This window comes from Aquarana catesbeiana, linkage group LG02 (assembly GCF_042186555.1).
Source record: "Aquarana catesbeiana isolate 2022-GZ linkage group LG02, ASM4218655v1, whole genome shotgun sequence".
NCBI lineage: Eukaryota > Metazoa > Chordata > Amphibia > Anura > Ranidae > Aquarana > Aquarana catesbeiana.
Genome location: NC_133325.1, coordinates 243,975,150 through 243,997,756, shown reverse-complemented (window position 1 = coordinate 243,997,756; position 22,607 = coordinate 243,975,150). Strand labels below are relative to the sequence as shown.

General features: G+C 41.9%; 1 long non-coding RNA gene across 2 annotated transcripts in view; it reads right to left on the bottom strand.

The window, feature by feature from the left end:
* The window catches only part of LOC141129864 (uncharacterized), a 449,947-nt gene that overhangs the window by 115,078 nt on the left and 312,262 nt on the right, over positions 1 to 22,607 (bottom strand). For both annotated transcript variants that reach the window (XR_012241888.1, XR_012241887.1), the window contains exon 2: positions 10,828 to 10,961. This is a non-coding gene — a long non-coding RNA (uncharacterized lncRNA). The remainder of the gene's footprint in view (positions 1 to 10,827; positions 10,962 to 22,607) is intronic.

The following is a 22,607-nucleotide window of genomic DNA, read 5'->3' as shown; positions in this document are numbered from 1 at the left end:
GGAGGACGGAGCCCTCGGACACTGCGGGTGACATCGCAGGATCCCGGGGACAAGGTAAGTAAGGAGGCACCAGGATCCTGCAATGCGATCCCGAGTGTGGCTCGGGGTTACCGCTAATGGTACTGAATTTTAACCCCGAGCCACACTCGGGAAAACCGCCAGGGAGGCTACAAGTCCCACCCCTGAAAAAAAAATCCTTCCAAAACAAATCTTGCTACTCAACAATTGACTCTAAGGTCAAATATGGGAGCATCTCTTGCAACCTTTAGCCACTCTAACTCATCATTATAGCAACTATGGTTAAAGTAAAAAATTATTGATTTATTAAAAATAACACACTTTACAATGGGTGAGCTTCTGGTGACCCACTGGGGCCAATGGGAATCTTTGTCAATGAGGTTTGAAGGTGAGAAACATAAAGGCTAAGTTCATCTTTTTTTTTCTAAACTCCAGCTCCCCTATGTACCAATATAGCATTAACGTACTTCTTTTGCAGAAAAAAAAACGTTCTATTTATCTTACACAGCACTTACCTCTGTGTCAGTGTATAAAAAAACTTCCCCATTACTTTCTGGACAGACCTTAGGATGTGACACAGGACGTAGTTCACTAGCTGACCTCATTAGCACACACCCTGCATCATCTATCCTTCTACTCCAGTATACACATGCATCATTTTTTTTCTATCTTAAAGTGGTTGTAAACCCTCACATATACCCAGTGAAGTGAATAGCCTCAGATGATACACATAGATGAAACAAATCCTCCTACATATGTTTTACATGCATATTATTATTATTATTATACAGGATTTATATAGCGCCAACAGTTTGCGCAGCGCTTTACAACATGGGGCAGACAGTACACTTACAATACAAATCAATACAGGAGGGATCAGAGGGCCCGTTAGAGCTTACAATCTAGAAGGGAGGGTCAAGTGGAAACAAAAAGGTAATAACTGTGGGGATGAGCTGATGGAAAAAATGAAAATACAGTTGTTAGGTGTGGGTAGGATAGGCTTCTCTGAAGAGAAGGGTTTTCAGGGATCTTCTGAAAGCTGATAAAGTAGGAGATAAGCGGACAGATTGGGGTAGGGCATTCCATAGGATTGGAGAGGCTTTGAAAAAGGCCTGGAGGTGAGCATGGAAGGAGGTGACAAGGGAGCTAGAGAGCAGGAGGTCTTGAGAGGAACGAAGAGAGCGAGTAGGTTGGTATTTAGAGACTAAGCTAGTGATGTAGCTGGGGGCGAAATTGTGGATGGCTTTGTACGTAGTTGTTAGAATTTTGAATTTAATTCTTTGGCCGAGCGGAAGCCAGTGGAGGGATTGACAGAGAGGAGTGGCAGACACTGAGCGATTGGTAAGGTGGATGAGTCTGGCAGCAGCATTCATAATGGATTGAAGGGGTGATAGACTATGTAGAGGTAAGCCAATGAGAAGGGAGTTGCAGTAGTCGAGGTGAGAGATGACAGGGAGTGAATTAAGAGCTTTGTTGTGTCATTGGTTAGAAAGGGGCGTATTTTGGAGATGTTGCGGAGGTTGAGGCGGCAGGATTTGGACAATGATTGGATGTGTTGCTTGAAGGAGAGTTCAGAGTCCAGGACTACACCTAGAACCTTGGCATGTGGGGATGGGCTTATAGTTGTGCCATCGATTTTGACAGAGAGATCAGGGGAAGAGGCATATGGGGGAGGAAAAATTATAAGTTTGGTTTTGACTAGATTGCGTTTAAGGAAGTGGTGTGACATCCAGACTGATATATCTGAGAGTAAATTACTGATACGTGAGGAGACAGAGGGCTGAGGAGTAGAGAAATAGATTTGGGTGTCATCAGCGTAGAGGTGGTATTGGAAGCCATGGGAGGCTATCAGTTGACCCAGGGAGGCGGTGTAGATTGAAAATAGTAGAGGTCCAAGAACAGAACCCTAAGGGACCCCAACAGAGAAAGGAAGAGGAGAGGAGGAAGTAGAGTTATAAGAAACGCTAAAGGTGCGGTTGGATAAGTAGGAAGAGAACCAGCGAAGTGTACAGTCACGGAGACCAAAGGCGTGTAGTTTTTTGAGGAGGAGGGGGTGGTCAACCGTATCAAAGGCAGCAGAGAGGTCCAGGAGTAGGAATACAGAATAGTGTCGATTGGTTTTGGCTGTTAGTAGATCGTTTGTTAGTTTTAGGAGAGCAGTTTCTGTGGAGTGTTGAGGACGAAATCCAGACTGAAGGGGATCAAGAAGGCCATTATCAGTGAGGTGGATGCTCAGTCGGTTGTAGACCAGACGTTCGAGGAGTTTGGATAAGAAGGGGAGCAAGTAGATGGGGCGTAGGTTGTCAAGATTGGATGGGTCCAGTGAGGGCTTTTTAAGTATGGGTCTGACAAGTGCATGTTTTAGAGAGTTAGGGAAGATGCCAGAAGAGAGGGAGAGATTTAGGTTAGAGAGTGTAGTATAGGGCCAGAGGGTGAACATAGCATTTGTGAGGGAACAGGATCCAGAGGGCAGGTGGTAAGGTGGACATTAGCAAGTAGTTTAGCAACTTCGTCTGTAGTGGTGGGGTTGAAAGAGGGAAATAATGATTGTGGGCATGAAGTGTAAAGCGTGGAGGGTGTCGGCACAGTAGAGATCTCAGCATGAATAGTATCAATCTTCTGTTTGAAGTGATTGGCGATCTCCTGTGCAGTGAGTGAGTTTGCGGGTGGAGGCGATGGAGGATGAAGTAGAGAGTTGAAGGTGGAGAAGAGTTGATGGGGACAGGATGATAAGTTGCTAATGAGAGTGGTAAAATAGGTCTGCTTGGCAGAGAGGAGGCTGGAATTGTATTTTTGGAGGGCATATTTATATTGGTTGAAATCTCTCTGGGACTTAGTCTTATGCCACAGGCGCTCAAGAGCGCGACTACGTTTTTTCAGACTTCTAGTATCATCTGTTTGCCAAGGTTGAAGGGGTCTGGGCTTGATTCTGTGTGTAGTGAGGGGGGCAAGTGAGTTCAGTGAGGCTAGAAGTGAAGCGTTGTACACAGAAGTGGCTAGGTTGGTGCAGGATAGGGGTGAGATTTTGTCGTATCTGCTGTCTTCCCCTTCCTACATGCATATCTGCTGTCTTCCCTGCAAAAGTGCAGATGATGTTAAAGATCTTTCTTCATCTTTCAGCAGTACATAGGGGTGGGTGGGGAGACTGCACTTACACTGTGTGAGAGCTGATTGGATGAAAGGGACACACTCCCCCTCCACATAGGCAGAGGAACACAGCAACATGCAGAGCTGTATCCTGAATAGACAAGGTCCCTGCCTATCTCCCTCTAAACACCCTCCCTGACACAACTATTTAGCTCATGTTATCTCATGTGTCAGAAGTGACTTATGCTGATAACAGAGGAACAAAGCACCAGAGAGAAACAACACTTAGAGCTTTGGAGAGAAACAAGTAAACACTACAGATATATGTGCTTAGTTCAAATTTCATGAATGGGGTTTACAATCACTTTAATTTCATCTTACATAGATTATTAATTTAGAAGAGTGTTTAGGAGCTGAGCAATCAGATAACAGACCATAACTATAAAAGAAGCTGGGCGCTGCACCCCAACACAAGCATATGGATTCATAACTGCAGCCAGGTGCAAAGCCAGGTGCGTGGGTAGATTCAGGCAGCCTTGGAAGTAGCCACCATGGTAGTGGGACAAATAAATTGCAAGAAAGTACACCAAACAGTGTAAAATCCCAGGAAACTGTTGTATATATGGGGAATATGATTGCTAGACTTAGAACATATGCACACAATCTTGAGGCAAAAAAGTTCCAAATAAACAACAATATCCAAGAAAGATGCCAAGTTTATTGACATTGCCAAACTAAAATTTTACAATGTGCCGAACAAGTGATTGCAGGCAACGATAGAAGGTTAACTGACTGAAAGCAGGTGTAGTGTGCCAATCTCTGGTCAGACAAACAGCAAGGACACAGAGATGGATCCTTCTCCTTTATGTATGTACATGTATAAAGCTATCCATAGACTATGCATGATTGTAAATCTTTGTATGATCTCCTTTAGATTTACCAAAACTATATAATAGGAGGACACACCATCTATACAATCGCTCTGTATCCAATAAGGCAGATCCTTGCACTACATAGTTGATGGTAGAGCTAAAGGAGATTGTATAATCAGATTGTATAGTGTATTATGAGCTTTACAGAACCCAGGACACACCTCTCATGTTTCCAATGCTACAGCTCTATCCACATATCTGATCGCTCATCTCCTGCACACCCTGCCAAATGAACGCTTTATGCAAGATGAAATTAAAGTAGAAAAAAAAATCATGCCTATGTATTTAGTGAGAACAGTGATCACTAATTGCATTTAAAAAATGTGCACCTGCAAGGGTGGGTGGTAGTGATCTTCTGGAGTAGGAGGGTAAATGGCGCAAGGTGTGTGTGCTAATGAGTTCAGCTGATGAACTCCTTTCTGTATCATGTTCTAAGGCAGTGATGGTGAACCTTGGCACCCTGTAGTGTAGTTGAGCATCATGGGAAATATAATTCAAAAACATCTGGGGTGCCAAGGTTTGCCATCACTGTTCTATAGTATGTCCAGGAAGTAATGGACAGAAGTACTGACACTGAGGTAAGGGCTGTGTAGAATAAATAGAAATCCTTTTTATTCTGCAGAAGAAGTATGTTAATGCTATATTGGTACATAGGGGAGCTGGAATTTAGAATTAAAAGGTGAACTTAGCTTTTAATCAGTCAAATACTGAAATAGTATACTCTTTTATCAGGTGCTAATGATAAGAATACATTCTCTTATTAGGGCAGTGAAGTTACACAAGGTTCAGGCCCTTGTGCTTAAAGTGGACCATTGTTCCCAGCTCAGAGAGTGAATCTGGTAAACTGACAAAGCAAGATGCTGCTTACCAGTGAACTCTAATTCAGAGAAAACTGCCCATATTCAACTGAGTGAATTAATTCACAAATCTCTAGTTAGAATTGCTCCCTTCTGCAGTGTGCATGTGCAAGGATCTAATATACATACAGACTAGTAAAGATGTGGGGAGAAGGTTAGCTTGCAGCAGGAAATTATATATATATATATATATATATATATATATATATATATATATCTATAAAGAATACAGAACATGTAGGGGGAAGGGGGCTACTGCTTGTGCAACCATTATATTCTTCATAAAATGTAACTTTATCAGTAATTTTCATTCATTCTGATTTTGACAAGTATTTAAAAGAAAAAAGTGTAGTGTTATCACAATGAATCAGGAGACAGTGTGTAATGTATGTTAGTTCATATTCTCAATAGTTTACCTTTAAAATAAATAAAAAGCCACATCTAAACCATACTGGTGTAGCAATATGCCAAGTTACATGAAATAAAATGAGAGATCTTCTTGCTCAGTTCATCCTTTCAGCATCCTTAAAAGGTTGTAATAGCTTTTATCCAGCCTCATAGAGCATGCCGCCATTTGTTACTCTTATGCATTCTATAGCTCGTTGACAGAAGACGGCCATTTTATTCGAAATGTGCTCAAATAAATAAAAGGAAAAGCATACAAGCAACCAGAATATAAAACCCTTTCTGACACAGTCCAAGCAGCCTTGCATTTTACATTTCTTACTCCTAAGTTAATTTGCCAGCTCTGGCATAAAAGCACTTTAGTAGCATAAAAAAAACTCTAGCAATCTCAATGCATCAAAGTTAGGCAGAGGCGAGATTATCTCCCCGTGAAATTCACATAAGCATTCCACATATGAAATATTATTTATAACAGCTAAGCCTCTCGAGGTTTCAGGAATGACAATGGTGTCAGGATGGCTTCTTTTTAAAATAGCACAAACATATTCTAGAGTTAAGATTGATTCTGTACAGACATAGCAACCAGACCAATAAGATAAGGACTGAACATAATTGAGAAGAGAAATATCTTAGCTTAAATACCTGGTAATCCAATGTCATTACCCATAAACTTGGCCTTTTTCCACCTCTTTTTTTCCCCAAAGACCAGCCAGGCAGACCCGTTAAGAGGCTCACTGGTTGCTGCTGGACAGCTAAATCATCGTCGTTTCACATGAGCAATGTTAAATGGTTTGCTTGACTGATTCCATGAAAATCTAATCAAGTATTCATCAGTGAGATCAAACACTTCTCAAATAATAATTATCCAAACCAATCTGATAAACCTGAACAAGTGTCATTTCTGACACAATTTGTAGCACTTTAAAAATCAGCTTATTCTTTTTGTTGGTCAGCAATGCTGCAGTAAGAATTACATTTGTATTTTAAGTATATCAAGAAAATTCATAATCTTGCAATCATTCCAGACAATCAATCCCAACAGTTTCTGTGTTCTATATACGTTTGATCTAAACTTTAATCAAGAACAACATTTTATATACCAGTAAAAGTTTAAGATTGTTTACTGTTATTTACATTGTTGCCAATTGGTTTTGAAAATTTTTATGTGAAGACTGGATAAATAATATAAAGGAAGTGCAATTTAAAGAATGAATTTTCATCTGAAATGCCAGTAGGGGTATTCCAGTTTCAAATTTCAGTTTTTAAAGTATGCGTACTGCTGTATGGCACACATTTATAGGTTAATTTGCTCTCCTCCAAGGGTCATGCTAAGAAAACAAAGACCAAGAAATTCAAGATTGCTTTGTGGTCTCAGTAAAGGGGGTTTTGTTTTCAATAAGTATTTTCTAATCTGCTATCTCTTTTTAGGGAACACTGAATGTTATGTAATACACACTGTCAAAATGTTGAATTCCAGATAATTGGTACAATGTAAAAATATTTAACTATGGATAATTAATTTCAGTATTATTGTGTTTTTGCTTTAAAATCTGGGCTCCAGGTAGCTATAAAATAATTCCAATGAATGAAGTTAGATTAACCCCTTCCTTCCCCCTCCTGGTGGCCCTTTAACTAGGTTTTATTACCCAGAAGTGGGACTGACCTCCAAATTGTGTGATAAATGTGATTTCTTGTTTCAGTGGTGACATCATCGTGAGTCCATCCCACCGGCTGCTGATCATAAACAAAGACTGAGAGCTGTCTGGGAGGACACAGTCGCTGCGCTGGGAGCATGGCCCAAGCTGGACTGCTATAAATATGCAAAAATATCTATACCTTAACTTAATCTGGTAGATAACTGAGATGTGTATGGTTACCATAAAGTCTGTCTAAAAAAATGAACAAAAATCTAATATATAAGAAAACAAAAGTTCCCCTGTGGTGGGATTTTTCAGGCACTACCATGCAAGTCAATACCGTATAGATAAAATGTACATACTTTATTACATACTCAAAAGACAACACATATACAAGGACAAAAAATTGTTACAAAATTTAAAATATGTACAAAATACATTACAGGCAAGATATATGTATACATATGGATACAAATGGAGGTAGTGGAAAGAAGACCATATATAGAGGTTAATGAGTCTCACTGAACCGAACCAACATGTTTCAGAAAATCCTTCATCAGGGTTCATAGAGTGAGAGTTGACATTTCCAATATATAAATGCAACATATGTATCCATGGCATAAAAACAGTTTCACGAAAGTCTCAACGGCAATGTACACCTGAAAATTAGCTGGAAAGTATTCATTCCTGAGTGGTGTCGCAGACTGGCAAATGTACCAAAGAGGTACTAAGTACCCCTACTGGCGCTGAGGATCGCCGAACCCAAAAGACGGGTGCAGCGTCTGTGTGCAGGCTGGGGTCCAAGCGGCTAGGGACCTGTAAGCAAAAATCAAGGATGTGACCTTCAGTTGATGGGATTGGGGAGAGGGCTGGGAATCTGGACTTGTAACCAACCAACAAGTTTCCACCGCCAGAACTGCAAGCACAGACTCAGCGTCCCAACTCCGAGCTGGAGTGGGACGCTGGGTCTGTGCTGGCAGTTCTGGCGGTGGAAACCTGTTGGTTACAAGTCCAGATTCCCAGCCCTCTCCCCTATCCCATCAACTGAAGGTTGCCATTTGCCAGTCTGCGACACCACTCAGGAATAAATACTTTCCAGCTAATTTTCAGGTGTACATTGCCGTTGAGACTTTCGTGAAACTGTTTTTATGCCATGGATACATATGTTGCATTTATATATTGGAAATGTCAACTCTCACTCTACGAACCCTGATGAAGGATTTTCTGAAACGCATTGGTTCGGTTCGGTGAGACTCATTAACCTCTATATATGGTCTTCTTTCCACTACCTCCATTTGTATCCATATGTATACATATATCTTGCCTCTAATGTATTTTGTACATATTTTTCCTTTTGTAACAATTTTTTGTCCTTGTATATGTGTTGTCTTTTGAGTATGTAATAAAGTATATACAAAGTAATAAAGTAATAAAGTATATACATTTTATCTATACGGTATTGACTTGCATGGTAGTGCCTGAAAACACACAGGGGAACTTTTGTTTTCTTATTGCTTTATGGGATGTGGCACACCTCTTTATATCTACTTTCTGTCAGATTCTCTTTTTTTTTTAAAATCTAATATATTCACGTCACCAGTCCTTAGATGTCATGGCTGCATTCATTTTCGTTTTCTGGCTAAGAACATTTTCAGCAAGTAAAGAAAAACCTGTTTATCTTGCTAGAAATGCAAGATGAACCAAAAGTAGAAAACATTATCTTTCTTCTAGAACCTGCTAATCCCACCATCTCTGATGTAATAGGGATGAACAAAGACATGTTTGAAGTCCAGAAAAAGTCATCATTGCAGTCACTTTAATCTGTTTAAAGTGGTTCTGAAGGTACACGTTTTTTTACCTTCATGCATTCTATGCATGAAGATAAAAAAAATCTGCATGCAGCTTTCCCTCTGCCCCCATCCCACACACCTAAATACTTACCCAAGCCTAATTTCTAACTAGCAATGTGTATGAGAGCAGAGGCTCTCTCAGCTCTCTCTCTCCTCATTGGACAGAAAGGCAGCAGCGGAAGCCATTGTCACCTGCTGCTGTCAATCACAGGCAGTGAGGAGGGAGCGGTGGGTAGGGCTGAGCCACGCTCTGTGTTAATGGACAAGCAGATTGCTATGGGGGAACTTGGCAGGGGGGAGGAGCCAGGAGCACTAGGCAGGGGACACCAGAAGAGGAGGATTGGGGTTGTTCTGTGCAAACCATTACACAGAACAGGTGAGCATGACGTGTGTTATTTAAAAAAAGTTTGCCTTTAGAATCACTTTAAGGCCCCTTTCACGGGGCGTGGACTCTGTCAAGAGGATCTGCCTGCTCAGTGGGGGATCTATCACCACTGAGCAGGCGGATGACAGGCCCGTGCACACTCTGCTGATGCAGAGTGGACACAGACACAGCATGCTATTCTCTATGTGGTGGTCGAATGGAAACTAACTGCCTGTCCGTTTCCATCCGAGTGTCATCTGATCCAATCTGTTAGATGGAAAGGGAATGGATCTGTTTTTGGCAGACCAGATTGGATCGGATGTAGGCGGGTTTAACCCGTCTTATGTCCATTTACATCCCATAGAGAACAATGGATGGTCCAAACGGGTCCGCCTGAAAAAAGATGTTTTTTTCAGGTGGTACCGATTGGTTCACTCCTGTGAAAGGGGCCTTAAATTTAACACTTTAGAAAACCTGATTGCATGCGCCTTTTCTCTTTTTGCAAGTTTTAAACATATCAGAAAGGCCATGATGGCTTTTTCTGGATTTTGCGCAGACACACTAGAATTATTTTTTCTTTATACTGGGTAGCTTGAAAGTGTTCAGTGGATTTCTTTTGTAATGTTTGAGGTCCAGCCTGGATGACAATCATGGCTCCTTCCATAGACATTTTAGAGATAGAAACGTAACCACCCAGGGATAGAAAGTGTGTAATTTGCAGGATTTTGCATTAAATTTGCAATAACATTTTTATTTTTGGGTTTAGATATACTTTAACAGAAACCTGTTCTTTCGCACACAGGAAAACAGGTAAAAAAAAACAATAGGATTTCCTTTAGTGCCAACCCCACCACTGCACAAATTCACCATTCCTTTGCCCCCTTGCCACTAATTTCAGTTTCTGGGAGCTAAAAACAAAAAAAATAGTACTTCTGGGGATGGAGAAGTGTGTGACTCACTCCCTTTGCTCTCATGTGACAGCACTGGTGCTTGGACAGTCATCAATTAATTGTGTAAGTTCCAACTATAATGACTAGGTAAAGGTGACTATCTGATCTGAAGACAAAGCATTAATGAAAACATGTTGTTTTGACCTGCATGGGCAAAGCACACTTCCCTTAAGTTCTATGCATTTTTGTGGTTGATTATTTTCTAATAAATTGTAGCAGGTCTACTAGACAGTACACATTTAATAGCAATATGTATTTTTAAAGATGTTCCTATAGCTGTTTGACTAGTGGGTTAAGGATTTCAATAGCACAGAAACAGTTGGGACCTTGAATACACCCTTACTTAACAGAAAATCATCAGTATGACTGAACAAGAGTATATAATGCAATTTTAGCCCATAAGCACCCTTTTTAAATGGGATCCCTCTACATCAGGGGTCTCAAACTGGTGGCCCTCCAGCTGTTGCAAAACTACAAGTCCCATGAGGCATTGCAAGGCTGACAGCCCAGGAGACATTACAAGCATGACTCCCACAGGCAGGGGAATGATGGGACTTGTAGTTTCCCAACAGCTGGAGGGCCGCTGGTTTGAGACCCTTGCTCTACATCATTATTATTAATAAAACCATAATAATTAAAGAACAGCAGCACCATACAAAAACATTATCATTGAATGGTCAAATCTACTTGATTAATATAAGTCTTGAATCATGCGAAAAGTACATACCTACAGCTTTAATGTTGTTATGGTCAATTTTTATGTTTTGGAAACCACAGTAGTCAAGGGATTAACATAAGAAGAAAATAACCTATTCATATCCTTTCTTTTTTCTTCAGCTTTGAGCATAAATGCCCTTTTTTCTGGAAAAAAACAGACATTAAATATGGTTATCTCAGTTTATTAAATCTGGTAAGCATGTAGCAGTGAAGAGAACACTGATGTTGAATTAAAATTTCTGTTTTATTGATATGTCTTAGCACCTTAATGAGCAAATCCAGGCAATAACTGAAATCAATCAGTTAACAGATAATATAAGAAAACTGCAGTGTTGCCAGAGTCACAAAGTTCATTCAGTCTATTTTAATCTGAGTTCTTAGTGATTCACTCCAGGCAGAACCCAGAGAGCTTCTCCAATGTGGAGCAAGTATGTCTCTTCCCTATAGTCTGTGTTGTGAAATCTCTTTTTTCTCTACTCAATATATGTCCAATAAGATCTTCAATGGTCTGAATGTTATTGGTGGTTGTAATGAAGTAACACAATTGAATTAGCACTGAAGCTGGCCATACATGTATCATAATTTGTCCGGTTCAGCAGGAAATGGCTGAATTTCGATCTGTGTAGCTATCACTGTTTAACAGAATCCATCTTTTGTTAAATGGTCCTGCTGGAAAACCATCATTTGATCAGCACATGCAACCAATCAGCTGCAGTGCTAATCTGTGTATTCTGACAGTAGGGGAGTCGTGCTGTCATAAGACAATGAAACAGGGGGAATGATTTCCCCATCCACCTTGAATGTGTGGATGGGGGAATTGGTTACATTTTTTTCATTCAGCCAGTAGACTGAACAAAAGAAACTGAGCCATGTATGGCCAAAAAACACTTTACTACACCACTTTTATGTGCATAAGAGACAACAAACAACATTACAAATGAGTAAAAAAAAAGAGCTCCCAGATCGAGAGATTTCAAAGAAAATCTGAATAGTCTGTACAGCAAGGCCTAATTTTGCACAGCAACCCAATTCATTTGAATGGGTTGCTGTGCCCTGCGAAATGCAGGAAAGATGTCCCTGCACTACTTTGGAAATCAAAGCCCATATGAGAACCACAAGTACAGCGCGGTTCCCGGCGTGGGTGCAATTTCCAGTGTGGGAGGCGTGCCATTAGGATTATGGCACCCGCTTGCATGCCCCGCAATTTTACTGTGTGGGTGGTTGCAGCTGAGGGAATTTGTGCAGGTTCCGCAGTGGCACCGACTGCACAGGTGTGAATCTAGCCTATAATAAGATTTGACTGTGGAAAAATGAGTGAGCCTTATAACACAAAGCCATGGGCATCTATAAACAAATAAAAATGTGGGTCTTGATTGATGTACAAATGTTTTTATAGTCTTCTTTTCACAATAGCGCCTTCATGTTATTTCCTTTATTTACCATGGTTTAACCACTTCTCGCCCGCCAAATATAGCAATATGACAAAGTGGTTTCATTATCCTGACTGGACATCATATGACATCCAGCAGGATAAGCTGTGGGGCGCGCAGCAATCGGTGGTGTGGTGTGGTGTGTCAGTCTGAAACACAGCATCTTTGATCTTGGTAAAGAGCCTATGACATAAGCTCTTTACTAGGGATGAGCCGAACACCCCCCTGTTCGGTTCGCACCAGAACATGCGAACAGGAAAAAAGTTTGTTCGAACACGCGAACACCGTCAAAGTCTATGGGACACGAACATGAATAATCAAAAGTGCTAATTGGGGCCCCAGACCCTTCAGGTCTGGTATGGATATTAAGGGGAACCCCGGCCAAAAGCGCCCCCCCTCCTGAACCCTACCAGGCCACATGCCTTCAACATTGGGAGGGTGCTTTGCGGTAGCCCCCCAAAACACATTGTCCCCATGTTGATGAGGACATCCCCGCAACCCTTGGCCGGTGGTTGTGGGGGTCTGCGGGTGGGGGGCTTATTGGAATCTGGAAGCCCCCTTTAACAAGGGGACCCCCCGTGTGAAATGGTAAGGGGGTACAAAAGTACCCCTACCATTTCACTAAAAAACTGTCAAAAATGTTAAAAATGACAAGAGACAGTTTTTGACAATTCTTTTATTTAAATGCTTCTTCTTTCTTCTTTCTTCTATCTTCCTTCATCTTCTTCTTCTTCTGGTTCTTCTGGTTCTTCCTCCGGTGTTCTTCTCCAGCATCTCTTCTCCTTGGGCCGCTCCGCATCCATGATGGCATGGAGGGAGGCTCCCGCTCTTCTCTTCATCTTCTTCATCTTCTTCTCTTCTTCATCTTCTTCTCTTCATCTTCTTCTCTTCTTCAACTTCTTCTCTGGGCTGCTCCGCATCCATGCTGGCATGGTGGGAGGCTCCCGCTGTGTGACGCGTCTCCTCTTCTGACGGTTCTTAAATAACGGGGGGTGGGGCCACCCGGTGACCCCGCCCCCCTCTGACGCACGGTGACTTGACGGGACTTCCCTGTGACGTCACGGGGAATGCCACAGGGAAGTTCCGTCATGTCCCGTGCGTCAGAGGGGGCGGGGTCACAGGGTGGCCCCACCCCCTGTTTGCATTATTAAAATCACTGCTCCTGAAAAAACGTCCGTTTTTAAAACTTTTTTTTGCATTGATCCATGTCCCCTGGGGCAGGACCCAGGTCCCCAAACACTTTTTATGACAATAACTTGCATATAAGCCTTTAAAATTAGCACTTTTGATTTCTCCCATAGACTTTTAAAGGGTGTTCCGCGGATTTGCCACGAACACCCCAAATTGTTCGCTGTTCGGCGAACTTGCGAACAGCCGATGTTCGAGTCGAACATGAGTTCAACTCGAACTCGAAGCTCATCCCTACTCTTTACCATGTGATCAGCTGTGTCCAATCACAACTGGTCACATCGTAAACAGGAAGTGCCGTTTATCGGCTTTTCCCCTATTCGTGCTGATAAGGTGTGGGTAGAGGAGAGCCGTTCGGCTACTCTTCTGACAAGGGGGATCTGTGCTGATAGTCAGCACATTGATTATCAGTGCAGACCCACTAAGAATGCCTACTTGAGTCCACCAGGGATGCCCACACGTGCCCACCAGAGATGTCCATCCATGACCACCAGGGATGCCCACCCATGACCTCCAGGGATGCCCACCCATGACCTCCAGGGATGCAAATCAGTGCCCATTAGAGGTGCCAATCAGTGCCCATTGCAGATGCCAATCAGTGCCCATCAGTAATGCCTGCCAGTGCCTCCTCATCAGTGCTGCCTATTAGTGCCCATCAGTGCCACCTATCTGTGCCCATCAGTGCTGCCTTTCGGTGCCCATCAGTCCTGCCTATAAGTGCCCATCAGTGCCACCTATAAGTGCCCTTAGAAGAGGAGGTGTAAATTGCACTGGACTGACTCAATCAGTCACTGTTGTAGGTTATGTATGGTATGGTCAGATGGAAAGAATTGGTTTTCAGAGGTTCAGACCCAGTTGGAGGAAAAGGTGGTGGTGAGCGCTGTTCAGGCCTGGGATGCTTCCTCAGGGTACAGCCTTATGGTCGACGCCATGTGTGTTTAGAAAGAAGTGAAAGTAAAGTTGCAGCATGTATCCAGTAAAGGTAGGTATAAAGGTATTTTATTGAAATTTCAACAATAGAAAGAGGTCAACGCATTTTGGGGGACTAGGCACTCCCCTTTCATCAGGGCTGTTTGGAAAAGTAGGATAAAAAACAAGAATAAAAACAGATATATACTTAAAAATGGAAGGTCACAATCAGAGAAAAGCACTTTCTTAATGCTATACACAGGTAAAGTATAAGGATGATATATTTTTTTTAATTTTAAACAGCTTTTAGCAATTGTATATGTATATATATATATATATATATATATATATATGTTTTTATGTGGTATTTTTCCATATACAATTTTAACAGTACAATTGATAAATACCTTTATAATGTACATGTAAGCATATATCCTCCTTATACATTACTCGTGTATAGCATTAAGAAAGTGCTTCTCTCTGATTGTGACCTTCCATTTTCAAATATATATCTGTTTTTATTCTTGTTTTTTATCCTACTTTTTCAAACAGCCCTGATGAAGGGGGAGTCCCTAGTCCCCCAAAATGCGTTGGCCTCTTTCTATTGCTGAAATTTCAATAAAAAAACCTTTATACCTACCTTTACTGGATACTGGCCGCTCCTTTACTTTCACTTCTTTCTAAACCTATAAGTGCCCATCAGTGCGGCCTTTCAGTGCCCATCAGTGCCGCCTATCAGTGCCCATTAATGCCACCTATGAGTGCCCATCAGTGCCACCTATCAGTGCCCATCAATGCCACCTATGAGTGCCCATCAGTGCCGCCTATCAAGGCCCATCAGTGCTGCATATCCGTGCTGCTTATCAGTGCCCATCAGTGCCGCCTATCAGTGCCCATCAGTGCCTCATCATCAGTGCCCATCAGTGCCACCTCATCAGTGCCCATCAGCGCTGCCTTGTCAGTGCCCGTCAGTGCAGCCTCATCAGTGGACATCAGTGAAGGAGAAAACTTACTTATTTACAAATTGTATAACAGAAAGAAAGAAAAACTTTTTTTTTTTTTAATTTTCGATCTTTTTTTTATTTGTTTAGCAAAAGATAAAAAAAAAACCCAGTGGTGATTAAATACCACCAAAACAAAGCTCTATTTGTGGGAACAAAATGATAAAAAAATGTGTTTGGGCACAGTGTTGCATGACTGTGCAATTAGGAATATGTAAGGTGAGTCCGCGCAATGGATAAGGGTACTATTAAAATATAGAAAGCTGCTGCCTCTACAGATACAATTCCACCTGAGTGGGATGTACTAGAATGTGAATAGAAAACAGGTGTAGATATGGCGCTGCTTTAATGGAGTCAATTTTAATGGTAGGCCACCTTGTTGTGGCTTATGTGATATCCTGGGTTGGATCTGGAGGCTAAATGATTTAAATTATATGTGAACATAAGCCACAGTGTAGAGCTAAAGGTGGTTTGTGGTATCTTATTAGCAATTAGGCTAGTTCAAAACATGATATGTGAATGAATAAACTTAAATTTGATGAAAAATACAAAGTAAGATATATAAGACCCAGTATGTGTTATAGCCTTTAAAGCCCAGTTTGCGTTTAACTTACATTGTGCTACAGCCTCTGATGAATGTTTACCAATATAGTTTTATTAATCCTAAAAAATGTTCCTATGTATAGTTTTAGCCAAAGGTGGTGTGGATTACACGTCTTAGATGATAATCCTAGGTGTAAAATGTTAATTACGCAAATGGAAGGCCGCAATCCTGTATCACATACCTTTGTGTCAATAACTGACAAAGGGCAAAAAGTGATTACTAGTCACAAATATATATATGCTAGTTTGGCATCTATTAATTAACAAAGTGACTTGTGCTTAAATATTAATCATAAGTGAAATTTTTTTTACAAATGGAAAGGAGCAATCCTATGTCTCATACTATTACATTTATAAATAACCAAGTGCAAAAAGTGCTTAATGTTCAAAAATATATGTGCTAGCTTAACATCTATTAGTTAATAAAGTTACTTGTGCTTAGAAAATTGATTAATAAAGTGACTTGTGCTTCAAAAACCCAGTACTTGCTGGAAAAGATCATTTCATTTTATTAAAAGTCTTTTTATATATGGCTCAAAAGGGTTAAGTCCTCATTGGAAGACAATGCTGTTTGAAACAACTTCTTATCCAGGTGCTGGCTTTGTGATGGTGCTTCTTAACCATGCTCTTATTATGCCTGCACTCACCGGATAACCTCACCCCTACAGGGGTATATGCAGTCACAGTATCTGCCACTGTGTAGCAGCCCTGGATGTCCCCGGTCCGTGCTTTAAATGTTGCTTACCGACTTTAAATGTGTTCACCATAAAAAAGAGGGAATGCCCATAGTGTGAAATTATTTAAAAAGTTTTATTATGACTTAAGTAAAGATCGTACTCACATTTTGAAAGATAAATATAAGCATGAAAGGATAAGATCCGTCACAAACGGCTTGTGTTTGTCTGACTGGAGGTGACGCAAGACGTTCATAAGTCCCGCATCCAGGGCTGCTACACAGTGGCAGATACTGTGACTGCATATACCCCTGTAGGGGTGAGGTTATCTGGTGAGTGCAAGCATAATAAGAGCATGGTTAAGAAGCACCATTACAAAGCCAGCACCTGGATAAGAAGTTGTTTAAAACAGCATTGTCTTTTTGCCCTTTGTTATTTACGCAAAGGTATGTGATATAAGATTGTGGCCTTCCATTTGCGTAATTAACATTTTACACCTAGGATTATCATCTAAGAAGTGTAATCCACACCACCTTTGGCTAAAACTATACATAGGAACATTTTTTAGGATTAATAAAACTATATTGGTAAACAGTCATCAGAGGTTGTAGCACACACATACTGGGTTATATACAGTGGGGACGGAAAGTATTCAGACCCCCTTAAATTTTTCACTCTTTGTTATATTGCAGCCATTTGCTAAAATCATTTAAGTTCATTTTTTTCCTCATTAATGTACACACAGCACCCCATATTGACTGAAAAACACAGAATTGTTGACATTTTTGCAGATTAATTAAAAAAGAAAAACTGAAATATCACATGGTCCCAAGTATTCAGACCCTTTGCTGTGACACTCAGGTGCTGTCCATTTCTTCTGATCATCCTTGAGATGGTTCTACAGGTTCTACACCTTCATTTGAGTCGAGCTGTGTTTTATTATACTGATTGGATTGATTAGGAAAGCCACACACCTGTTTATATAAGACCTTACAGCTCACAGTGCATGTCAGAGCAAATGAGAATCATGAGGTCAAAGGAACTGCCTGAAGAGCTCAGAGACAGAATTGTGGCAAGGCACAGATCTGGCCAAGGTTACAAAAAAATGTCTGCTGCACTTAAGATTCCTAAAAGCAGAGTGGCCTCCATAATCCTTAAATGGAAGGCATTTGGGATGACGAAAACCCTTCCTAGAGCTGGTTGTCAGGCCAAACTGAGCTGTCGGGGCAGAAGACCCTTGATGAGAGAGGTAAAGAAGAACCCAAAGATCACTGTGACTGAGGTCCAGAGATGCGGTCGGGAGATGGAAGAAAGTTGTAGAAAGTCAACCATCACTGCAGACCTCCACCAGTCGGGGCCTTATGGCAGAGTGGTCCAACGGAAGCCTCTCCTCAGTGCAAGACACATGAAAGCCCGCATGGAATTTGCTAAAAAACACCTGAAGGACTCCAAGATGGTGAGAAATAAGAATCTCTGGTCTGATGAGACCAAGATAGAACTTTTTGGCCTTAATTCTAAGCGGTATGTGTGGAGAAAACCAGGCACTGCTCATCACCTGTCCAATACAGTCCCAACAGTGAAGCATGGTGGTGGCAGCATCATGCTGTGGGGTGTTTTTCAGCTTCAGGGACAGGACGACTGGTTGCAATCGAGGGAAAGATAAATGCGGCCAAGTACAGGGATATCCTGGATGAAAACCTTCTCCAGAGTGCTCAGGACCTCAGACTGGGCCGAAGGTTTACCTTCCAACAAGACAATGACCCTAAGCACACAGCTAAAATAAAGAAGGAGTGGCTTCACAACCACGCCGTGACTGTTCTTGAATGGCCCAGCCAGAGCCCTGACTTAAACCCAATTGAACATCTCTGGAGGGACCTAAAAACCGCTGTCCACCAATGTTTACCATCCAACCTGACAGAACTGGAGAGGATCTGTAAGGAGGAATGGCAGAGGATCCCCAAATCCAGGTGTGAAAAACTGGTTGCATCTTTCCCAAAAAGACTCATGGCTGTATTAGATCAAAAGGGTGCTTCTACTAAATACTGAGCAAAGGGTCTAAATACTTAGGACCATGGGATATTTCAGTTTTTCTTTTTTAATAAATCTGCAAAAATGTCAACAATTCTGTGTTTTTCTGTCAATATGGGGTGCTGTGTGTACATTAATGAGGAAAAAAATGAACTTAAATGATTTTATCAAATGGCTGCAATATAACAAAGAGTAAAAAATGTAAGGGGGTCTGAATACTTTATGTCCCCACTGTATCTTACTTTGTATTTTTCATTAAATTTAAGTTTATTTATTCACATATCATGTTTTGAACTAGCCTAATTGCTAATAAGACACCACAAACCACCTTTAGCACTACACTGTGACTTATGTTTACATATAATTTAAATCATTTAGCCTCCAGATCCAACCCAGGATATCACATAAGGCACAACAAGGTGGCCTACCATTAAAATTGACTCCATTAGAGCAGCGCCATTCTACACCTTTTTTCTTTTCACATGGCTGCGCAATTGTCATTTAAAATGTGACAGCACTGGAAGCTGAAAATTGGCCTGGGCAGGAAGGGGAGAAAGTCCCCTGTATTGAATTGGTTAAATATTTTGCAACACACACAAGAAAACAGAAGACAGCACAAGCAATGTCTCTGTGTGAACGCATGGAATGCTTGCTCTCTCATGTGCCTGAGATTGAGCACAAAACATTGGTAGGGATGAGCTTCGTATTTGAGTCGAACCCATGTTCGACTCGAACACCGTCTGTCCGGTCGTTCGCCGAATTGCGAACGATATGGGCCGTTCGCGCCAAATTCAAGTGGCGCGTCACGGCACATAATTCACTGCAGTGCATTGTTGGCTGATGATTGGCCAAGCATGCACTATGACCCGCATGCTTGGCCAATCACAGCGCCGTCTGTACAGAGAGCTGTAATTGGCCAAAGCCAGGGTGGCTTTGGCCAATTATGGCTCAGGGGGTTTAGTACACGCCCCACACTATATAAGGCCGCCTGCACGTCGGCCCTGTGTAGTGTGTTCCGGTGTTGAGAGACAGAGACAGAGAGATGGTGTCATTTGATTTAAGTTAGATAGATTAGGCAGGAAAGTCAGTCAGTTAGCTGCACAGTGTATTGTGTATATATATATGCATCCCAGGTGTTGTGTATATATATATATATCTATATATAGATATATATATACATATATATCTATATATAGATATATAGATATATCTATATATCTATATATATATACACTGTATACAGTTTAGCTAGATCCGTTCCTGTTATTATCTTCCTACTGACAGGCAGGCAGATGTTGTTACAGTATTTGAAGAAAATTGCTGGTGTTCTTCTGATCCTATTAGTCCTATTAGCTACAGTATTTACAATCAGTGTAGTGCGTCCTCTGTAGAAGATCGGTGGTGTTTTTCTGATCCTATCACTACCGCAGGCAGCTACATTATTTTTTAGTGTAGTGCGACCTCTGCACAGTGTTCAGCTAAAGCTACAAGTTAGTGTAGTGCGACCTCTGCACAGTGTTCCGCTAAAGCTATAAGTTACTGTAGTGCGACCTCTGCACAGTATTCAGCTAAAGCTACACGTTAGTGTAGTGCTACCTCTGCACAGTGTTCAGCTAAAGATACCTGTAAAAGTTTGGTGTTGTTTTCCTGATCCTATCACTACCGCAGGCAGCTACATTATTTACAGTAGGGATGAGCTTCGTGTTTGAGTCGAACCCATGTTCGACTCGAACATCGTCTGTTCGACCGTTCGTCGAATTGCGAACGATATGGGCCGTTCGCGCCAAATTCGTGTGGCGCGTCACGGCTCATAATTAACTGCGGCATCGCAGTGCATTGCTGGCTGATGATTGTGTAGTGTAGTGCTAGTGTAGTGTAGATTAGTGTAGTGCATGCTCCTCACAGTGTTCAGCTAAAGCTACAGGTTAGTTTAGAGTGACCTCTGCACAGTGTTCAGCTAAAGCTACAAGTTAGTGTAGTGCGTCCTCCTCACAGTGTTCAGCTAAAGCTACAAGTTATTTTAGTGCAACCTCTGCACAGTGTTCAGCTAAAGCTACAAGTTAGTGTTGTGCGTCCTCCTCACAGTGTTCAGCTAAAGCTACAAGTTAGTGTAGTGCGACCTCTGCACAGTGTTCAGCTAAAGCTACAAGTTATTGTAGTACGTCCTCTGAACAGTGTTCAGCTAAAGCTACAAGTTAGTGTAGAGCGACCTCTGCACAGTGTTCAGCTAAAGCTACAAGTTAGTGTAGTGCATGCTCTGAACAGTGTTCAGCTAAAGCTACAAGTTAGTGTAGTGCTTCCTCCTCACAGTGTTCAGCTAAAGCTACAAGTTAGTGTAGTGCGCCCTCCTCACAGTGTTCAGCTAAAGCTACAGGTTAGTTTAGTGTGACCTCTGCACAATGTTCAGCTAAAGCTACAAGTTAGTGTAGTGTGTCCTCCTCACAGTGTTCAGCTAAAACTACAAGTTAGTGTAGTGCGACCTCTGCACAGTGTTCAGCTAAAGCTACAAGTTAGTGTAGTGCGTCCTCTGAACAGTGTTCAGCTAAAGCTACAAGTTAGTGTAGTGCGACCTCTGCACAGTGTTCAGCTAAAGCTACAAGTTAGTGTAGTGCGTGCTCTGAACAGTGTTCAGCTAAAGCTACAAGTTAGTGTAGTGCGACCTTTGCACGGTGTTCAGCTAAAGCTACCTGTAGAAGGTTGGTGGTGTTTTCCTGATCCTATCACTACCGCAGGCAGCTAAAGTATTTACACGTTAGTGTAGTGCGACCTTTGCACAGTGTTCAGCTAAAGCTACCTGTAGAAGGTTGGTGGTGTTTTCCTGATCCTATCACTATCGCAGGCAGCTAAAGTATTTACACGTTAGTGTAGTGCGACCTCTGCACAGTGTTCAGCTAAAGCTACCTGTAGAAGGTTGGTGGTGTTTTCCTGATCCTATCACTACCGCAGGCAGCTAAAGTATTTACACGTTAGTGTAGTGCGACCTCTGCACTGTTCAGCTAAAGCTACCTGTAGAAGGTTGGTGGTGTTTTCCTGATCCTATCACTACCGCAGGCAGCTAAAATATTTACACGTTAGTGTAGTGCGACCTCTGCACTGTTCAGCTAAAGCTACCTGTAGAAGGTTGGTGGTGTTTTCCTGATCCTATCACTACCGCAGGAAGCTAAATTATTTACACGTTAGTGTAGTGCGACCTCCTTACAGTGTTCAGCTAAAGCTATCTGTAGAAGGTTTGTGGTGTTTTCCTGATCCTATCACTATCGCAGGCAGCTAAATTATTTACAGGTTAGTGTAGTGCAACCTCTGCACAGTGTTCAGCTAAAGCTACCTGTAGAAGGTTGGTGGTGTTCTCATACTGTAGGCAGGCAGTTGATTTTCCTAGCTGCAGTATCAGTATATATATATATATATATATATATATATCCCAGCTTAGTGCAGCTACAGGCCATTAGTATGTCTGGAAGGCTAACAAGGAGAGGCAGACTGTCACAAGCCAATAAAAGAGGGCAAGCAGGCTCTGTGTCTAGAGGCAACGGTGCTGGTCGTGGAGACGGTGCATCCTTATCAGCACGTGGCCGTTGGACATGCTTGGCCTTTTTTTCGGCAGATGGCCGCGTTGAGCCGCAATATGCGGAAGACTTGATCGAGTGGATGACCAAGCCGTCCTCATTCTCCTCATCCTCCCTTACCCATGCTCAGGGTAATTTGTCTGGCAAAGCAGCTGCCAACGCAGCCTCTTCCCTCGGCTCAATGGCATCAGTGACTCCTTCCCTAACCCCACCATGTCCTCCTGAGGAGTCCCTCGAACTGTTTGACCACAGTGTTGGGTACATGCTCCAGGAGGATGCCCAGCGTTTAGAAGGCTCTGATGATGATACTGAGCTAGATGAAGGCAGTAAAGTGAGCACGGACAGAGGGGGTGCCCAAGAAGGACAGCAATCTGGCAGTCATGCTCCCCCT